We start from the raw sequence: 22,442 nt of genomic DNA, 5'->3' as shown, positions 1-22,442 counted from the left end.
GTCAATGTAACACACCCAGGGATGAGCAGACTGATCCTACTCTGTCAGTGTAATACACCCAGGGAAGAGCAGACTGACCCCACTCTGTCAATGTAACACACCAGGGAAGAGCAGACTGACCCCACTCTGTCAATGTAACACACCCAGTGAATAGCAGACTGACCTCACTCAGTCAATGTAACACACTCAGCGAAGAACAGACTGAACCGACTCTGTCAATGTAACACACCCAGGGAAGAGCAGACTGACCCCACTCTGTCAATCTAACACACCCAGGAAGAGCAGACTGACCCCATTCTGTAAATGTAACACACCCAGGGAAGAGCAGACTGATCACATTCTGTCAATGTAACACCCAGGGAAGAGCAGACTGACCCCTTTCTGTCAATGTGACACACCCAGTGTTCGTTCAGATTGACCCCACAGTGTCAATGTAACATACCCAGGGAAAAGCAGACTGACCCCATTCTGTCAATGTAACACACCCAGGGAAGAGCAGACTGATCACATTCTGTCAATGTAACACACCCAGAGAAAAGCAGACTGACCCCACTCTTCAATCTAACACACCCAGGGAAGAGTAGACTGACCACACTCTGTCAATGTAACACAACCAGGGAAGAGCAGACTGACCTCACTCTGTCAATGTAACGCACCCAGCGAAGAGCAGACTGAACCAATCTGTCAATGTAACACACCCAGTGAAGAGCAGACTGACCCCACTCTTCAATCTAACACACCCAGGGAAGAGTAGACTGACCACACTCTGTCAACGTAACACACACAGGAACGATCAGACTGACCCCACTCTGTCAATGTAACACACCCAGGGAAAAGCAGACTGACCCCACCCTGTCAATCTAACACACCCAGGCAAGAGCAGACTGACCACACTCTGTCAATATAACACACCCAGGGAAGAGTAGACTGACCATACTCTGTCAACGTAACACACCCAGTGAAGAGCAGACTGACCCAACTCTGTCAATGTAACACACCCAGGGAGGTGCAGACTGGCCTCACTCTGTCAATATAACACACTCATGGAAGAGTAGACTGACCCCACTCTGTCAATGTAACACACCCAGGGATGAGCAGACTGATCCTACTCTGTCAGTGTAATACACCCAGGGAAGAGCAGACTGACCCCACTCTGTCAATGTAACACACCAGGGAAGAGCAGACTGACCCCACTCTGTCAATGTTACAGACCCAGTGAATCGCAGACTGACCTCACTCTGTCAATGTAACACACTCAGGGAAGAACAGACTGAACCGACTCTGTCAATGTAACACACCCAGGGAAGAGCAGACTGACCCCACTCTGTCAATCTAACACACCCAGGAAGAGCAGACTGACCCCATTCTGTCAATGTAACACACCAAGGGAAGAGCAGACTAATCACATTCTGTCAATGTAACACACCCAGAGAAAAGCAGACTGACCCCACTCTGTCAATCTAACACACCCAGTGAAGAGCACACTGACCTCACTCTGTCAATGTAACACAACCAGGGAAGAGCAGACTGACCTCACTCTGTCAATGTAACGCACCCAGCGAAGAGCAGACTGAACCAATCTGTCAACGTAACACACCCAGTGAAGAGCAGACTGACCCCACTCTGTCAATCTAACACACCCAGGGAAGAGTAGACTGACCACACTCTGTCAACGTAACACACACAGGAACGATCAGACTGACCCCACTCTGTCAATGTAACACACCCAGGGAAAAGCAGACTGACCCCACCCTGTCAATCTAACAGACCCAGGCAAGTGCAGACTGACCACACTCTGTCAATATAACACACCCAGGGAAGAGCAGACTGACCATACTCTGTCAACGGAACACACCCAGGGAAGAGCAGACTGACCCCACTCTGTCAATGTAACACACCCAGGGAAGAGCAGACTGACCCCACTCTGTCAATGTAACACCCAGGGAAGAGCAGACTGACCCCACTCTGTCAATGTAACACACCCAGGGAAGAGCAGACTGACCCAACTCTGTCAATGTAACAACCAGGGAAAAGCAGACTGACCCCACCCTGTCAATCTAACACACCCAGGCAAGAGCAGACTGTCCCCACTCTGTCAATATAACACACCCAGGGAAGAGCAGACTGACCACACTCTGTCAACGTAACACACCCAGGGATGAGCAGACTGACCCCACTCTGTCAATCTAACACACCCAGGGAAGAGCAGACTGACCCCACTCTGTCAATGTAACACACCCAGGGAAGTGCAGACTGGCCTCACTCTGTCAATGTAACACACCCAGGGAAGAGCAGACTGACCCCACTCTGTCAATGTAACACACCCAGGGAAGAGCAGACTGATCCTACTCTGTCAATGTAAAACACCCAGGGAAGAGCAGACTGACCTCACTCTGTCAATGTAACACACACAGGGAAGAGCAGTACGACCCCACTCTGTCAATGTAACACACCCAGGGAAGAGCAGACTGATCCTACTCTGTCAATGTAACACACCCAGTGAAGAGCAGACTGACCCGACACTGTCAGTGTAACACACCCAGGGAAGAGCAGACTAACCCTACTCTGTCAATGTAACACACCCAGGGAAGAGCAGACTGAACCCACTCTGTCAATATAACACACATAGAGAAGAACAGATTGACCCCACTCTATCAATGTAACATACCCAGGGAAGAGCAGACTGACCCCACTCTGTCAATGTAACACACTCAGGGAAGAACAGACTGAACCCACTCTGTCAATATAACACACATAGAGAAGAACAGATTGACCCCACTCTATCAATGTAACACACCCAGGGAAGAGCAGACTGACCCCATTCTGTCAATGTAACACACCCATGGAAGAGCAGACGGACCCCACTCTGTCAATGTAACCCACCTAGGGAAGATCAGACTGACCTCACTCTGTCAATGTAACGCACCCAGGGAAGAACACACTGACCGCACTCAGTAAATGAATCACAACCAGCGAAGAGCAGACTGACCCCACTCTGTCAATGTCACACACCCAGGGAAGAGCAGTACGACCCCACTCAGTCAATGTAACACACACAGGGAAGACCAGACTGACCCCACTCTGTCAATGTCACACACCCAGGGAAGAGCAGTACGACCCCACTCTGTCAATGTAACACACTCAGGGAAGAGCAGACTGACCCCACTCTGTCAGTGTAACACACCCAGGGAAGAGCAGACTGACCCCACTCTGTCAATGTAACACACCCAGGGAAGATCAGACTGACCCCACTCTGTCAATGTAACACACCCAGGGAAGAGCAGACTGACCACACTCTGTCAATGTAACACACCCAGGAAAGAGCAGACTGACCCCACACTGTCAATGTAACACACCCAGGGAAGAGCAGACTGACCCCACTCTGTCAGTGTAACACACCCAGTGAAGAGCAGACTGACCACACTCTGTCAATGTAACCCACCCAGGGAAGATCCAACTGACTTCACTCAATCAATGTAACACACCCAGGGAAGAACAGACTGACCCCACACTGTCAATGGAACACACCCAGGGAAGAGGAGACTGACCCCACTCTGTCAATGTAACACACCCATGGAAGAGCAGACTGACCCCACACTGTCACTGTAACCCACCCAGGGAAGACCAGACTGACCCCACTCTGTCAATGTAACCCAACCAGGGAAGATCAGACTGACCTCACTCTATCAATGTAACACACCCAGGGAAGAGCAGACTGACCCCACTTTGTCAATGAATCACAACCAGCGAAGAGCAGACTGACCCCACTCTGTCATTGTAACCCGCCCAGGGAAGACCAGACTGACCCCACTCTGTCAATGTAACCCACCCAGGAAAAAAAAAAACAGACTGACCCCACACTGTCAATGTAACACACCCAGGGAAGAGCAGTACGACCCCACTCAGTCAATGTAACACTCCCAGGGAAGAGCAGACTGACCTCACTCTGTCAATGTAACACACTCAGGGAAGAACAGACTGACCCCCACTCTGTCAATGTATCCCACTCAGGGAAGAGCAGACTGACACCACTCTGTCAATGTAACACACCCAGGGAAGAGCAGACTGACCCCTCTCTGTCAATGTAACACCCAGGGAAAAGCAGACTGACCCCTTTCTGTCAATTTGACACACCCAGTGTTCGTTCAGATTGACCCCACTGTGTCAATGTAACATACCCAGGGAAGAGCAGACTTACCTCACTCTGTCAATGTAACACACCCAGGGAAGAGCAGACTGATCCTACTCTGTCAATGTAAAACACCCAGGGAAGAGCAGACTGACCACATTCTGTCAATGTAACACACCCAGAGAAAAGCAGACTGACCCCACTCTGTCAATCTAACACACCCAGTGAAGAGCAGAATGACCCCACTCTGTCATTGTAACCCACCCAGGGAAGACCAGACTGACCCCACTCTGTCAATGTAACCCACCCAGGTAAAAAAAAACAGACTGACCCCACACTGTCAATGTAACACACCCAGGGAAGAGCAGTACGACCCCACTCAGTCAATGTAACACACCCAGGGAAGAGCAGACTGACCTCACTCTGTCAATGTAACACACTCAGGGAAGAACAGACTGAACCGACTCTGTCAATGTATCACACTCAGGGAAGAGCAGACTGACCCCACTCTGTCAATGTAACACACCCAGGGAAGAGCAGACTGACCCCACTCTGTCAATGTAACACACCCAGGGAAGAGCAGACTGACCCCTCTCTGTCAATGTAACACCCAGGGAAGAGCAGACTGACTCCTTTCTGTCAATGTGACACACCCAGTGTTCGTTCAGATTGACCCCACTGTGTCAATGTAACATACCCAGGGAAGAGCAGACTGACCTCACTCTGTCAATGTAACACACCCAGGGAAGAGCAGACTGATCCTACTCTGTCAATGTAAAACACCCAGGGAAGAGCAGACTGACCACATTCTGTCAATGTAACACACCCAGAGAAAAGCAGACTGACCCCACTCTGTCAATCTAACACACCCAGGGAAGAGTAGACTGACCACACTCTGTCAACGTAACACACACAGGAACGATCAGACTGACCCCACTCTGTCAATGTAACACACCCAGGGAAAGGCAGACTGACACCACCCTGTCAATCTCACACACCCAGGGAAGAGTAGGCTGACCCCACTCTGTCAATGTAACACACCCAGGGATGAGCAGACTGATCCTACTCTGTCAGTGTAATACACCCAGGGAAGAGCAGACTGACCACACCCTGTCAATGTAACACTCCCAGTGAAGAGCAGACTGACCCCACTCTGTGAATGTAACACACCCAGTGAAGAGCAGACTGAACCCACTCTATCAATGTAACACACCCAGGAATGAGCAGACTGATCCTACTCTGTCAATGTAAAACACCCAGGGAAGAGCACACTGACCTCACTCTGTCAATGTAACACACCGAGGGAAGGGCAGACTGAACCCAATCTGTCAATGTAACACACCCAGTAAGGAGCGGACTGACCCCACTCTGTCAATGTAACAACCCAGGGAAGAGCAGACTGACCCCACTCTGTCAATATAACACACCCATGGAAGAGTGGACTGAACCCACTCTGTCATTGTAACCCACCCAGGGAAGAGCAGACAGACCCCAATCTGTCACTGTAATCCACCAGGGAAGAGCAGACTGACCCCACTCTGTCAATGTCACACACCCAGGGAAGAGCAGTACGACCCCACTCAGTCAATGTAACACACACAGGGAAGACCAGACTGACCCCACTCTGTCAATGTCACACACCCAGGGAAGAGCAGTACGACCCCACTCTGTCAATGTAACACACTCAGGGAAGAGCAGACTGACCCCACTCTGTCAGTGTAACACACCCAGGGAAGAGCAGACTGACCCCACTCTGTCAATGTAACACACCCAGGGAAGATCAGACTGACCCCACTCTGTCAATGTAACACACCCAGGGAAGAGCAGACTGACCACACTCTGTCAATGTAACACACCCAGGAAAGAGCAGACTGACCCCACACTGTCAATGTAACACACCCAGGGAAGAGCAGACTGACCCCACTCTGTCAGTGTAACACACCCAGTGAAGAGCAGACTGACCACACTCTGTCAATGTAACCCACCCAGGGAAGATCCAACTGACTTCACTCAATCAATGTAACACACCCAGGGAAGAACAGACTGACCCCACACTGTCAATGGAACACACCCAGGGAAGAGTAGACTGACCCCACTCTGTCAATGTAACACACCCATGGAAGAGCAGACTGACCCCACACTGTCACTGTAACCCACCCAGGGAAGACCAGACTGACCCCACTCTGTCAATGTAACCCAACCAGGGAAGATCAGACTGACCTCACTCTATCAATGTAACACACCCAGGGAAGAGCAGACTGACCCCACTTTGTCAATGAATCACAACCAGCGAAGAGCAGACTGACCCCACTCTGTCATTGTAACCCGCCCAGGGAAGACCAGACTGACCCCACTCTGTCAATGTAACCCACCCAGGTAAAAAAAAACAGACTGACCCCACACTGTCAATGTAACACACCCAGGGAAGAGCAGTACGACCACACTCAGTCAATGTAACACTCCCAGGGAAGAGCAGACAGACCTCACTCTGTCAATGTAACACACTCAGGGAAGAACAGACTGACCCCCACTCTGTCAATGTATCCCACTCAGGGAAGAGCAGACTGACACCACTCTGTCAATGTAACACACCCAGGGAAGAGCAGACTGACCCCTCTCTGTCAATGTAACACCCAGGGAAAAGCAGACTGACCCCTTTCTGTCAATTTGACACACCCAGTGTTCGTTCAGATTGACCCCACTGTGTCAATGTAACATACCCAGGGAAGAGCAGACTTACCTCACTCTGTCAATGTAACACACCCAGGGAAGAGCAGACTGATCCTACTCTGTCAATGTAAAACACCCAGGGAAGAGCAGACTGACCACATTCTGTCAATGTAACACACCCAGAGAAAAGCAGACTGACCCCACTCTGTCAATCTAACACACCCAGTGAAGAGCAGAATGACCCCACTCTGTCATTGTAACCCACCCAGGGAAGAGCAGACTGACCCCACTCTGTCAATGTAACCCACCCAGGTAAAAAAAAACAGACTGACCCCACACTGTCAATGTAACACACCCAGGGAAGAGCAGTACGACCCCACTCAGTCAATGTAACACACCCAGGGAAGAGCAGACTGACCTCACTCTGTCAATGTAACACACTCAGGGAAGAACAGACTGAACCGACTCTGTCAATATATCACACTCAGGGAAGAGCAGACTGACCCCACTCTGTCAATGTAACACACCCAGGGAAGAGCAGACTGACCCCACTCTGTCAATGTAACACACCCAGGGAAGAGCAGACTGACCCCTCTCTGTCAATGTAACACCCAGGGAAGAGCAGACTGACTCCTTTCTGTCAATGAGACACACCCAGTGTTCGTTCAGATTGACCCCACTGTGTCAATGTAACATACCCAGGGAAGAGCAGACTGACCTCACTCTGTCAATGTAACACACCCAGGGAAGAGCAGACTGATCCTACTCTGTCAATGTAAAACACCCAGGGAAGAGCAGACTGACCACATTCTGTCAATGTAACACACCCAGAGAAAAGCAGACTGACCCCACTCTGTCAATCTAACACACCCAGTGAAGAGCACACTGACCTCACTCTGTCAATGTAACACACCCAGGGAAGAGAAGACTGACCCCACTCTGTCAATCTAACACACCCAGGGAAGAGTAGACTGACCACACTCTGTCAACGTAACACACACAGGAACGATCAGACTGACCCCACTCTGTCAATGTAACACACCCAGGGAAAGGCAGACTGACACCACCCTGTCAATCTCACACACCCAGGGAAGAGTAGGCTGACCCCACTCTGTCAATGTAACACACCCAGGGATGAGCAGACTGATCCTACTCTGTCAGTGTAATACACCCAGGGAAGAGCAGACTGACCACACCCTGTCAATGTAACACACCCAGTGAAGAGCAGACTGACCCCACTCTGTGAATGTAACACACCCAGTGAAGAGCAGACTGAACCCACTCTATCAATGTAACACACCCAGGAATGAGCAGACTGATCCTACTCTGTCAATGTAAAACACCCAGGGAAGAGCACACTGACCTCACTCTGTCAATGTAACACACCGAGGGAAGGGCAGACTGAACCCAATCTGTCAATGTAACACACCCAGTAAGGAGCGGACTGACCCCACTCTGTCAATGTCACAACCCAGGGAAGAGCAGACTGACCCCACTCTGTCAATATAACACACCCATGGAAGAGTGGACTGAACCCACTTTGTCATTGTAACCCAAACAGGGAAGAGCAGACAGACCCCAATCTGTCACTGTAATCCACCAGGGAAGAGCAGACTGACCCCACTCTGTCAATGTAACACACCAGGGAAGAGCAGACTGACCCCACTCTGTCAATGGAACACACCCAGTGAATAGCAGACTGACCTCACTCTGTCAATGTAACACACTCAGGGAAGAACAGACTGAACCCACTCTGTCAATGTAACACACCCAGGGAAGAGCAGACTGACCCCACTCTGTCAATGTAACAACCCAGGGGAGAGCAGACTGACCGCACTCTGTCAATGTAACACACCCAGGGAAGAGCAGACTGACCCCACTCTGTCAATGTAACACCCAGGGAAGAGCAGACTGACCCCTTTCTGTCAGTGTGACATGCCAAGTGTTCGTTCAGATTGACCCCACGGTGTCAATGTAACACACCGAGTGAAGAGCAGACTGACCTCACTCTTTCAATGTAACACACCCAGGGAAGAGAAGACTGACCCCACTCTGTCAATGTAACACACCCAGGGAAGAGCAGACTGACCCCACTCTGTCAATCTAACACACCCAGGAAGAGCAGACTGACCCCATTCTGTCAATGTAACACACCCAGGGAAGAGCAGACTGACCACATTCTGTCAATGTAACACACCCAGAGAAAAGCAGACTGACCCCACTGTGTCAATCTAACACACCCAGTGAAGAGCAGACTGACCTCACTCTGACAATGTAACACAACCAGGGAAGAGCAGACTGACCTCACTCTGTCAATGTAACGCACCCAGGGAAGAGCAGACTGTACCAATCTGTCAATGTAACACACCCAGTGAAGAGCAGACTGACCCCACTCTGTCAATGTAACACGCTCAGGGAAGAACAGACTGAACCCACTCTGTCAATATAAAACACCCAGAGAAGATCAGATTGACCCCACTCTATCAATGTAACACACCCAGGGAAGAGCAGCCTGACCCCATTCTGTCAAGGTAACCCACCCAGCGAAGACCAGACTGATCCCACTATGTCAATGTAACCCACCCAGGGAAGATCAGACTGACCGCACTCAGTCAATGAATCACAACGAGCGAAGAGCAGATTGACCCGAATCTGTCAATGTCACACACCCAGGGAAGAACAGTACGACCCCACTCAGTCAATGTAACACACCCAGGGAAGACCAGACGGACCCCACTCTGTCAATGTCACACACCCAGGGAAGAGCAGTACGACAGCACTCAGTCAATGTAACACACTCAGGGAAGAACAGATTGACCCCACTCTGTCAATGTAACACACCAAGGGAAGAGCAGACTGACCCCACTCTGTCAGTGTAACACACCCAGGGAAGAGCAGACTGACCCCACTCTGTCAATGTAACACACCCAGGGAAGAGCAGACTGACCCCACTCTGTCAATGTAACACACCCAGGGAAGATCAGACTGACCCGACTCTGTCAATGTAACACACCCAGGAAAGAGCAGACTGACCATACTCTGTCAATCTACCACACCCAGGGAACAGCAGACTGACCCGACTCGGTCAATGTACCACACCCAGTGAAGAGCAGACTGAATCGACTCTGTCAGTGTAACACACCCAGGGAAGAGCAGACTGACCCCACTCTGTCAATGTAACACACCCAGCGAATAGCAGACTGACAGCAATCTGTCAATGTAACACACCCAGGGAAGAGCAGACTGACCTCACACTGTCAAAGCAACACACCCAGGGAAGAGCAGACTGACCTCACACTGTCAATGTAACAGACCCAAGGAAGAGCAGACTGACCTCACACTGTCAATGTAACAGACCCAGGGAAGAGCAGACTGATCCCACTCTGTCAATGTAACACAACCAGTGAAGACCAGACTGACCCCACTCTGTCAATGGAACACACCCAGGGAAGAGCAGACTGACCCCATTCTGTCAATGTAACAGACCCATGGAAGAGCAGACTGCCCCACACTGTCATTGTAACCCACCCAGGGAAGACCAGACTGACCCCACTCTGTCAATGTAACCCACCCAGGGAAGAACACACTGACGCCACTCAGTCAAAGAATCACAACCAGCGAAGAGCAGACTGACCCCTCTCTGTCAGTGTAACACACCCAGGGAAGAGCAGACTGACCCCACTCTGTCAATGTAACACACCCAGGGAAGAACAGACTGACCCCCCACTGTCAATGTAACACACCCAGGGAAGATCAGATTGACCCCACTCTATCAATGTGACATACCCAGGGAAGAGGAGACTGACCCCACACTGTCAATGTAACCCATCCAGGGAAGAGCAGACTGACCCTACTCTGTCAATGTAACCCACCCAGGGAAGAACTGACTGACCCCACTCTGTCAATGTCACACACCCAGGGAAGAGCAGACTGACCCAACTCTGTCAATGTAACACACCCAGGGAAGAGCAGACCGACCACACTCTTTTAATGTAACACACCCAGGGAAGAGAAGACTGACACCACTCTGTCAATGTAACACACCCAGGGAAGAGCAGACTGACCACACTCTGTCAATGTAACACACCCAGGGAAAAGCAGACTGACCCCACTCTGTCAATCTAACACACCCAGGAAGAGCAGACTGACCCCATTCTCTCAATGTCACACACCCAGGGAAGAGCAGACTGACCACATTCTGTCAATGTAACACACCCAGAGAAAAGCAGACTGACCCCACTGTGTCAATCTAACACACCCAGTGAAGAGCAGACTGACCTCACACTGACAATGTAACACAACCAGGGAAGAACAGACTGACCTCACTCTGTCAATGTAACGCACCCAGGGAAGAGCAGACTGAACCAATCTGACAATGTAACACACCCAGTCAAGAGCAGACAGACCCCACTCTATCAATCTAACACACCCAGGGAAGCGTAGACTGACCACACTCTGTCAACGTAACACACACAGGGAAGATCAGACTGACCCCACTCTGTCAATCTAACACACCCAGGCAAGAGCAGACTGACCCCACTCTGTCAATATAACACACCCAGGGAAGAGCAGACTGACCACACTCTGTCAATGTAACACACCCAGTGAAGTGCAGACTAGCCTCACTCTGTCAATGTTACACAACCAGGGAAGAGCAGACTGACCTCACTCTGTCAATATAACCCATCCAGGGAAGAGCAGACTGACCCCACTCTGTCAATGTAACACGCTCAGGGAAGAACAGACTGAACCCACTCTGTCAATATAAAACACCCAGAGAAGATCAGATTGACCCCACTCTATCAATGTAACACACCCAGGGAAGAGCAGACTGACCCCATTCTGTCAAGGTAACACACCCATGGAAGAGCAGACGGACCCCACTCTGTCATTGTAACCCACCCAGGGAAGACCAGACTGATCCCACTATGTCAATGTAACCCACCCAGGGAAGATCAGACTGACCTCACTCTGTCAATGAATCACAACGAGCGAAGAGCAGATTGACCCGACTCTGTCAATGTCACACACCCAGGGAAGAGCAGTACGACCCCACTCAGTCAATGTAACACACCCAGGGAAGACCAGACGGACCCCCCTCTGTCAATGTCACACACCCAGGGAATAGCAGTACGACCCCACTCAGTCAATATAACACACTCAGGGAAGAGCAGACTGACCCCACTCTGTCAGTGTAACACACCCAGGGAAGAGCAGACTGACCCGACTCTGTCAATGTAACACACCCAGGGAAGGGCAGAATGACCCCACTCTGTCAATGTAACACACCCAGGGAAGATCAGACTGACCCCACTCTGTCAATGTAACACACCCAGGAAAGAGCAGACTGACCATACTCTTTCAATATACCACACCCAGTGAAGAGCAGACTGACCCGACTCTGTCAGTGTAACACACCCAGGGAAGAGCAGACTGACCCCACTCTGTCAATGTAACACACCCAGCGAATAGCAGACTGACAGCAATCTGTCAATGTAACACACCCAGGGAAGAGCAGACTGACCTCACACTGTCAATGTAACACACCCAGGGAATAACAGACTGACCTCACACTGTCAATGTAACACACCCATAGAAGAGCAGACTGACCTCACACTGTCAATGTAACAGACCCAGGGAAGAGCAGACTGACCCCACTCTGTCAATGTAACACAACCAGTGAAGATCAGATTGACCCCACTCTATCAATGCAACATACCCAGGGAAGAGGAGACTGACCCCACACTGTCAATGTAACCCATCCAGGGAAGAGCAGACTGACCCCACTCTGTCAATGTAACCCACCCAGGGAAGAACAGACTGACCACACTCTGTCAATGTCACACACCCAGGGAAGAGCAGACTGAACCCACTCTGTCAATGTAACACACCCAGGGAAGATCAGACTGACACCACTCTGTCAATGTAACACACCCAGGGAAGAGCAGACCGACCACACTCTGTCAATGTAACACACCCAGGAAAGAGAAGACTGACCCCACTCTGTCAATGTAACACACACAGTGAATAGCAGACTGACCTCACTCTGTCAATGTAACACACCCAGTGAATAGCAGACTGACCTCACTCTGTCAATGTAACACACCCAGGGAAGAGCAGACTGACCCCACTCTGTCAATATAACACACCCAGAGAAGGTCAGATTGACCACACTCTATCAATGTAACATACCCAGGGAAGAGCAGACTGAGCGCAATCTGTCAGTGTAACACACCCAGGGAAGAGCAGACTGACCCCACTCTGTCAATGTAACACACCCAGGGAAGAGCAGACTGACCCCACTCTGTCAATGTAACACACCCAGGGAAGATCAGACTGACCCCACTCTGTCAATGTAACACACCCAGGAAAGAGCAGACTGACCATACTCTGTCAATCTACCACACCCAGGGAACAGCAGACTGACCCGACTCGGTCAATGTACCACACCCAGTGAAGAGCAGACTGACCCGACTCTGTCAGTGTAACACACCCAGGGAAGAGCAGACTGACCCCACTCTGTCAATGTAACACACCCAGGCAAGATCAGACTGACCGCACTCAGTCAATGAATCACAACGAGCGAAGAGCAGATTGACCCGAATCTGTCAATGTCACACACCCAGGGAAGAGCAGTACGACCCCACTCAGTCAATGTAACACACCCAGGGAAGACCAGACGGACCCCACTCTGTCAATGTCACACACCCAGGGAAGAGCAGTACGACCCCACTCAGTCAATGTAACACACTCAGGGAAGTGCAGATTGACCCCACTCTGTCAATGTAACACACCAAGGGAAGAGCAGACTGACCCCACTCTGTCAGTGTAACACACCCAGGGAAGAGCAGACTGACCCCACTCTGTCAATAGACAATAGACAATAGATGCAGGAGTAGGCCATTCTGCCCTTCGAGCCTGCACCGCCATTCAATATGATCATGGCTGATCATTCCTAATTAGTATCCTGTTCCAGCCTTATCTCCATACCCCTTGACTCCACTATCTTTAAGAGCTCTATCCAATTCTTTCTTAAAAGAATCCAGAGACTGGGCCTCCACTGCCCTCTGGGGCAGAGCATTCCACACAGCCACCACTCTCTGTGTGAAGTAGTTTCTCCTCATCTCTGTCCTAAATGGTCTACCCCGTATTTTTAAGTTGTGTCCTCTGGTTCGGCACTCCCCCATCAACGGAAATATGTTCCCTCCTGCCAGAGTGTCCAGTCCTTTCATAAGCCTATACGTTTCAATCAGATCCCCTCTCAGTCTTCTAAACTCAAGGGTATACAAGCCCAGTCGCTTCAGTCTTTCCGTGTAAGGCAATCCTGCCATTCCAGGAATTGACCTCGTGAACCTACGCTGCACTCCCTCAATAGCCAGACTGACCATACTCTGTCAATGGAACAGCAGGAAACAGCAGACTGACCCGACTCGGTCAATGTACCACACCCAGTGAAGAGCAGACTGACCCGACTCTGTCAGTGTAACACACCCAGGGAAGAGCAGACTGACCCCACTCTGTCAATGTAACACACCCAGGCAAGATCAGACTGACCGCACTCAGTCAATGAATCACAACGAGCGAAGAGCAGATTGACCCGAATCTGTCAATGTCACACACCCAGGGAAGAGCAGTACGACCCCACTCAGTCAATGTAACACACCCAGGGAAGAGCAGACTGACCCCACTCTGTCAATGTCACACACCCAGGGAAGATCAGACTGACCCCACTCTGTCAATGTAACACACCCAGGAAAGAGCAGACTGACCATACTCTGTCAATCTACCACACCCAGGGAACAGCAGACTGACCCGACTCGGTCAATGTACCACACCCAGTGAAGAGCAGACTGACCCGACTCTGTCAGTGTAACACACCCAGGGAAGAGCAGACTGACCCCACTCTGTCAATGTAACACACCCAGCGAATAGCAGACTGACAGCAATCTGTCAATGTAACACACCCAGGGAAGAGCAGACTGACCTCACACTGTCAATGTAACACACCCAGGGAAGAGCAGACTGACCTCACACTGTCAATGTAACAGACCCAAGGAAGAGCAGACTGACCTCACACTGTCAATGTAACAGACCCAGGGAAGAGCAGACTGATCCCACTCTGTCAATGTAACACAACCAGTGAAGACCAGACTGACCCCACTCTGTCAATGGAACACACCCAGGGAAGAGCAGACTGACCCCATTCTGTCAATGTAACAGACCCATGGAAGAGCAGACTGACCCCACACTGTCATTGTAACCCACCCAGGGAAGACCAGACTGACCCCACTCTGTCAATGTAACCCACCCAGGGAAGAACACACTGACGCCACTCAGTCAAAGAATCACAACCAGCGAAGAGCAGACTGACCCCTCTCTGTCAGTGTAACACACCCAGGGAAGAGCAGACTGACCCCACTCTGTCAATGTAACACACCCAGGGAAGAACAGACTGACCCCCCACTGTCAATGTAACACACCCAGGGAAGAGCAGACCGACCACACTCTTTTAATGTAACACACCCAGGGAAGAGAAGACTGACACCACTCTGTCAATGTAACACACCCAGGGAAGAGCAGACTGACCACACTCTGTCAATGTAACACACCCAGGGAAAAGCAGACTGATCACACTCTGTCAATCTAACACACCCAGGAAGAGCAGACTGACCCCATTCTCTCAATGTAACACACCCAGGGAAGAGCAGACTGACCACATTCTGTCAATGTAACACACCCAGAGAAAAGCAGACTGACCCCACTGTGTCAATCTAACACACCCAGTGAAGAGCAGACTGACCTCACTCTGACAATGTAACACAACCAGGGAAGAGCAGACTGACCTCACTCTGTCAATGTAACGCACCCAGGGAAGAGCAGACTGAACCAATCTGACAATGTAACACACCCAGTCAAGAGCAGACAGACCCCACTCTATCAATCTAACACACCCAGGGAAGAGTAGACTGACCACACTCTGTCAACGTAACACACACAGGGAAGATCAGACTGACCCCACTCTGTCAATCTAACACACCCAGGCAAGAGCAGACTGACCCCACTCTGTCAATATAACACACCCAGGGAAGAGCAGACTGACCACACTCTGTCAACGTAACACACCCAGGGAAGAGCAGACTGACCCCACTCTGTCAATCTAACACACCCAGGGAAGAGAAGACTGACCCCACTCTGTCAATGTAACACACCCAGTGAAGTGCAGACTAGCCTCACTCTGTCAATATAACCCATCCAGGGAAGAGCAGACTGACCCCACTCTGTCAATGTAACACGCTCAGGGAAGAACAGACTGAACCCACTCTGTCAATATAAAACACCCAGAGAAGATCAGATTGACCCCACTCTATCAATGTAACACACCCAGGGAAGAGCAGACTGACCCCATTCGGTCAAGGTAACACACCCATGGAAGAGCAGACGGACCCCACTCTGTCATTGTAACCCACCCAGGGAAGACCAGACTGATCCCACTATGTCAATGTAACCCACCCAGGGAAGATCAGACTGACCTCACTCTGTCAATGAATCACAACGAGCGAAGAGCAGATTGACCCGACTCTGTCAATGTCACACACCCAGGGAAGAGCAGTACGACCCCACTCAGTCAATGTAACACACCCAGGGAAGAGCAGACTGACCCCACTCTGTCAATGTCACACACCCAGGGAAGATCAGACTGACCCCACTCTGTAAATGTAACACACCCAGGAAAGAGCAGACTGACCATACTCTGTCAATCTACCACACCCAGGGAACAGCAGACTGACCCGACTCGGTCAATGTACCACACCCAGTGAAGAGCAGACTGACCCGACTCTGTCAGTGTAACACACCCAGGGAAGAGCAGACTGACCCCACTCTTTTAATGTAACACACCCAGGGAAGAGAAGACTGACACCACTGTGTCAATGTAACACACCCAGGGAAGAGCAGACTGACCACACTCTGTCAATGTAACACACCAGGGAAGAATAGACAGACTCACTCTGTCAAAGTAAGCCACCAGGGAAGAGCAGACTGACCTCACACTGTCAATGTAACACACCCAGGGAAGACCAGACGGACCCCACTCTGTCAATGTCACACACCCAGGGAATAGCAGTACGACCCCACTCAGTCAATATAACACACTCAGGGAAGAGCAGACAGACCCCACTCTGTCAATGTAACACACCAAGGGAAGAGCAGACTGACCCCACTCTGTCAGTGTAACACAACCAGGGAAGAGCAGACTGACCCCACTCTGTCAATGTAACACACCCAGGGAAGAGCAGACTGACCCCACTCTGTCAATGTAACACACCCAGGAAAGAGCAGACTGACCATACTCTGTCAATGTAACACACCCAGGGAAGAGCAGACTGACCCCATTCTGTCAATGTAACAGACCCATGGAAGAGCAGACTGACCCCACACTGTCATTGTAACCCACCCAGGGAAGACCAGACTGACCCCACTCTGTCAATGTAACCCACCCAGGGAAGACCACACTGACGCCACTCAGTCAATAAATCACAACCAGCGAAGAGCAGACTGACCCCTCTCTGTCAGTGTAACACACCCAGGGAAGAGCAGACTGACCCCACTCTGTCAATGTAACACACCCAGGGAAGAACAGACTGACCCCCCACTGTCAATGTAACACACCCAGGGAAGATCAGATTGACCCCACTCTATGAATGCAACATACCCAGGGAAGAGGAGACTGACCCCACGCTGTCAATGTAACCCATCCAGGGAAGAGCAGACTGACCCCACTCTGTCAATGTAACCCACCCAGGGAAGAACAGACTGTCCACACTCTGTCAATGTCACACACCCAGGGAAGAGCAGACTGAACCCACTCTGTCAATGTAACACACCCAGGGAAGATCAGACTGACCCCACTCTGTCAATGTAACACACCCAGGGAAGAGCAGACCGACCACACTCTGTCAATGTAACACACCCAGGAAAGAGAAGACTGACCCCACTCTGTCAATGTAACACACACAGTGAATAGCAGACTGACCTCACTCTGTCAATGTAACACACCCAGTGAATAGCAGACTGACCTCACTCTGTCAATGTAACACACCCAGGGAAGAGCAGACTGACCCCACTCTGTCAATATAACACACCCAGAGAAGGTCAGATTGACCACACTCTATCAATGTAACATACCCAGGGAAGAGCAGACTGAGCGCAATCTGTCAGTGTAACACACCCAGGGAAGAGCAGACTGACCCCACTCTGTCAATGTAACACACCCAGGGAAGAGCAGACTGACCCCACTCTGTCAATGTAACACACCCAGGGAAGATCAGACTGACCCCACTCTGTCAATGTAACACACCCAGGAAAGAGCAGACTGACCATACTCTGTCAATCTACCACACCCAGGGAACAGCAGACTGACCCGACTCGGTCAATGTACCACACCCAGTGAAGAGCAGACTGACCCGACTCTGTCAGTGTAACACACCCAGGGAAGAGCAGACTGACCCCACTCTTTTAATGTAACACACCCAGGGAAGAGAAGACTGACACCACTGTGTCAATGTAACACACCCAGGGAAGAGCAGACTGACCACACTCTGTAAATCAAACACACCCAGGAAGAGCAGACTGACCCCATTCTCTCAATGTAACACACCCAGGGAAGAGCAGACTGACCACATTCTGTCAATGTAACACACCCAGAGAAAAGCAGACTGACCCCACTGTGTCAATCTAACACACCCAGTGAAGAGCAGACTGACCTCACTCTGACAATGTAACACAACCAGGGAAGAGCAGACTGACCTCACTCTGTCAATGTAACGCACCCAGGGAAGAGCAGACTGAACCAATCTGACAATGTAACACACCCAGTCAAGAGCAGACTGAACCCACTCTATCAATCTAACACACCCAGGGAAGAGTAGACTGACCACACTCTGTCAACGTAACACACACAGGGAAGATCAGACTGACCCCACTCTGTCAATCTAACACACCCAGGCAAGAGCAGACTGACCCCACTCTGTCAATATAACACACCCAGGGAAGAGCAGACTGACCACACTCTGTCAACGTAACACACCCAGGGAAGAGCAGACTGACCCCACTCTGTCAATCTAACACGCCCAGGGAAGAGAAGACTGACCCCACTCTGTCAATGTAACACACCCAGGGAAGTGCAGACTAGCCTCACTCTGTCAATGTTACACAACCAGGGAAGAGCAGACTGACCTCACTCTGTCAATATAACCCATCCAGGGAAGAGCAGACTGACCCCACTCTGTCAATGTAACACGCTCAGGGAAGAACAGACTGAACCCACTCTGTCAATATAAAACACCCAGAGAAGATCAGATTGACCCCACTCTATCAATGTAACACAACCAGGGAAGAGCAGACTGACCCCATTCTGTCAAGGTAACACACCCATGGAAGAGCAGACGGACCCCACTCTGTCATTGTAACCCACCCAGGGAAGACCAGACTGATCCCACTATGTCAATGTAACCCACCCAGGGAAGATCAGACTGACCTCACTCTGTCAATGAATCACAACGAGCGAAGAGCAGATTGACCCGACTCTGTCAATGTCACACACCCAGGGAAGAGCAGTACGACCCCACTCAGTCAATGTAACACACCCAGGCAAGACCAGACGGACCCCACTCTGTCAATGTCACACACCCAGGGAATAGCAGTACGACCCCACTCAGTCAATATAACACACTCAGGGAAGAGCAGACTGACCCCACTCTGTCAGTGTAACACACCCAGGGAAGAGCAGACTGACCCGACTCTGTCAATGTAACACACCGAGGGAAGATCAGACTGACCCCACTCTGTCAATGTAACAGACCCAGGGAAGAGCAGACTGACCCCATTCTGTCAATATAACACACCCAGGGAAGATCAGACTGTCCCCAAACTCTCAATGTAACAGACCCAGGGAAGAGCAGACTGACCCCACTCTATCAAAGTAACACACCCAGGGAGGAATAGACAGGCCCCACTCTGTCAATGTAACACACCCAGGGAAGAGCAGACTGACCTCACACTGTCAATGTAACACACCCAGGGAAGAGCAGACTGACCTCACACTGTCAATGTAACACACCCAGGGAAGATCAGACTGTCCCCACTCTCTCAATGTAACAGACCCAGGGAAGAGCAGACTGACCTCACACTGTCAATGTAACACACACAGGGAAGATCAGACTGACCCCACTCTGTCAATGTAACAGACCCAGGGAAGAGCAGACTGACCTCACACTGTCAATGTAACACACCCAGGGAAGAGCAGACTGACCCCACTCTGGCAATGTAACACACCAAGGAAAGGGCAGACTGACAACATTCTGTCAAAGTAACACACCCATGGAAGAGCAGACTGACCCCACTCTGTCATTGTAAACCACCCAGGGAAGAGCAGACTGACCCCACTCTGGCAATGTAACCCACCCAGGGAAGATCAGACTGACCTCACTCTGTCAATGTAACACACCCAGGGAAGAACACACTGACCGGACTCTGTCAATGTAACACACCCAGGGAAGAGCAGACTGACCCCACTCTGTCAAAGTAACACACCCAGGGAAGACCAGACTGACCCCACACTGTCAATGTAACACACCCAGGGAACAGCAGACTGACCCCACTCTGTCAGTGTAACACACCCACGGAAGAGCAGACTGACCCCACTCTGTCAATGTAACACAACCAGTGAAGACCAGACTGACCCCACTCTGTCAATGTAACCCACCCAGGGAAGAGCAGACTGACCCCACTCTGTCAATGTAACCCACCCAGGGAAGAGCAGACTGACCTCACTCTGTCAATGTAACCCACCCAGGGAAGACCAGACTGACCCCACTCTGTCAATGTAAGACACCCAGGGAAGACCAGACTGACCCCACTCAGTCAATGTAACACACCCAGGGAAGAGCAGACTGACCCCACTCTGTCAATGTAACCCACCCAGGGAAGAGCAGACTGACCTCACTCTGTCAATGTAACCCACCCAGGGAAGACCAGACTGACCCCACTCTGTCAATGTAACCCACCCAGGGAGGAGCAGTACGACCCCACTCAGTCAATGTAACACACCCAGGGAAGAGCAGACTGACCCCACTCTGTCAATGTAACACACCCAGGGAAGAGCAGACTGACCCCACTCTGTCAATGTAACACACCCAGGGAAGATCAGACTGACCCCACTCTGTCAATGTAACACACCCAGGAAAGAGCAGACTGACCATACTCTGTCAATCTACCACACCCAGGGAACAGCAGACTGACCCGACTCGGTCAATGTACCACACCCAGTGAAGAGCAGACTGACCCGACTCTGTCAGTGTAACACACCCAGGGAAGAGCAGACTGACCCCACTCTGTCAATGTAACACACCCAGCGAATAGCAGACTGACAGCAATCTGTCAATGTAACACACCCAGGGAAGAGCAGACTGACCTCACACTGTCAATGTAACACACACAGGGAAGAACAGACTGACCTCACACTGTCAATGTAACAGACCCAAGGAAGAGCAGACTGACCTCACACTGTCAATGTAACAGACCCAGGGAAGAGCAGACTGACCCCACTCTGTCAATGTAACACAACCAGTGAAGACCAGACTGTCCCCACTCTGTCAATGTAACACACCCAGGGAAGAGCAGACTGACCCCATTCTGTCAATGTAACAGACCCATGGAAGAGCAGACTGACCCCACACTGTCATTGTAACCCACCCAGGGAAGACCAGACTGACCCCACTCTGTCAATGTAACCCACCCAGGGAAGAACACACTGACGCCACTCAGTCAATAAATCACAACCAGCGAAGAGCAGACTGACCCCTCTCTGTCAGTGTAACACCCCCAGGGAAGAGCAGACTGACCCCACTCTGTCAATGTAACACACCCAGGGAAGAACAGACTGACCCCCCACTGTCAATGTAACACACCCAGGGAAGATCAGATTGACCCCACTCTATCAATGCAACATACCCAGGGAAGAGGAGACTGACCCCACACTGTCAATGTAACCCATCCAGGGAAGAGCAGACTGACCCCACTCTGTCAATGTAACCCACCCAGGGAAGAACAGACTGACCCCACTCTGTCAATGTCACACACCCAGGGAAGAGCAAACTGAACCCACTCTGTCAATGTAACACACCCAGGGAAGATCAGACTGACCCCACTCTGTCAATGTAACACACCCAGGGAAGAGCAGACCGACCACACTCTGTCAATGTAACACACCCAGGAAAGAGAAGACTGACCCCACTCTGTCAATGTAACACACACAGTGAATAGCAGACTGACCTCACTCTGTCAATGTAACACACCCAGGGAAGAGCAGACTGACCCCACTCTGTCAATATAACACACCCAGAGAAGGTCAGATTGACCACACTCTATCAATGTAACATACCCAGGGAAGAGCAGACTGAGCGCAATCTGTCAGTGTAACACACCCAGGGAAGAGCAGACTGACCCCACTCTGTCAATGCAACACACCCAGTGAATAGCAGACTGACCTCACTCTGTCAATGTAACACACCCAGGGAAGAACAGACTGAACCCACTCTGTCAATGCAACACACCCAGTGAATAGCAGACTGACCTCACTCTGTCA

Source organism: Chiloscyllium punctatum, chromosome 16, assembly GCF_047496795.1.
Source record: "Chiloscyllium punctatum isolate Juve2018m chromosome 16, sChiPun1.3, whole genome shotgun sequence".
Taxonomy (NCBI): Eukaryota; Metazoa; Chordata; class Chondrichthyes; order Orectolobiformes; family Hemiscylliidae; genus Chiloscyllium; species Chiloscyllium punctatum.
Note: the sequence above shows the minus strand (reverse complement) of the source record.